We start from the raw sequence: 707 nt of genomic DNA on the forward strand, positions 1-707 counted from the left end.
TGGGGATTAATTGCTTTTCCCCGTGTAATGGGGTTTACAATTTGAGAATAGGGGTATGACCTTTTGTGTAAATTCCCAGTGCCCGTCTTAGTTCTGCCAGTTCTGACCTCCAGCCAGCCAGTTTTGGTTTTGGTCCCCAAATAACGAAAACCAGTTTTTTGGGGCACCGAAATCTGGCAAAACGCTTGCTGGAAACTACAGAGAAAGTGTTTCGCAATCGCGAACCAGGGCGGATTAGTGAACACCCCGAACCCTGGAAACCGTTTTTTGGTCGGAAAAAGGGGGTAAGGGACCCTTTTAATTAACGTTAATTAAGAAAAATAACCACCAATAATAAAATAAATAATAATAAAAAACCGTTTTTTTAATTAAATCCCGTTTTTAAAACTCTGGTTAAAGCCCCAAATGCCCCCAGTACAAAATACCATCCACAGGCAATCTCCCAAACGGTTAGGACTTGAAAATACAACACACACAGTTTTTGTATGGGGGGGAAAAAGCTACCAGGGAGCAAAGTTTTGGGGGGCTTTTTTGGGGTGCGTCCGTTCCTTGCTCAAGGAAGACTTCCTCCCCGCCACTTCTCTCACACCAATTTTTGGTCCTGAAATCGGGGCCTTTGAAAACCAACGACCTCTCCAGTCCCAAGCACCCAAGTCTTAATGACTGAGCCTACAAGACGCCCCCAACCAATTCTGAATGTCATGACC

This window comes from Notothenia coriiceps, unplaced genomic scaffold (assembly GCF_000735185.1).
Source record: "Notothenia coriiceps isolate Sejong01 unplaced genomic scaffold, NC01 NC01_scaffold00009658, whole genome shotgun sequence".
Classification (NCBI taxonomy): Eukaryota; Metazoa; Chordata; class Actinopteri; order Perciformes; family Nototheniidae; genus Notothenia; species Notothenia coriiceps.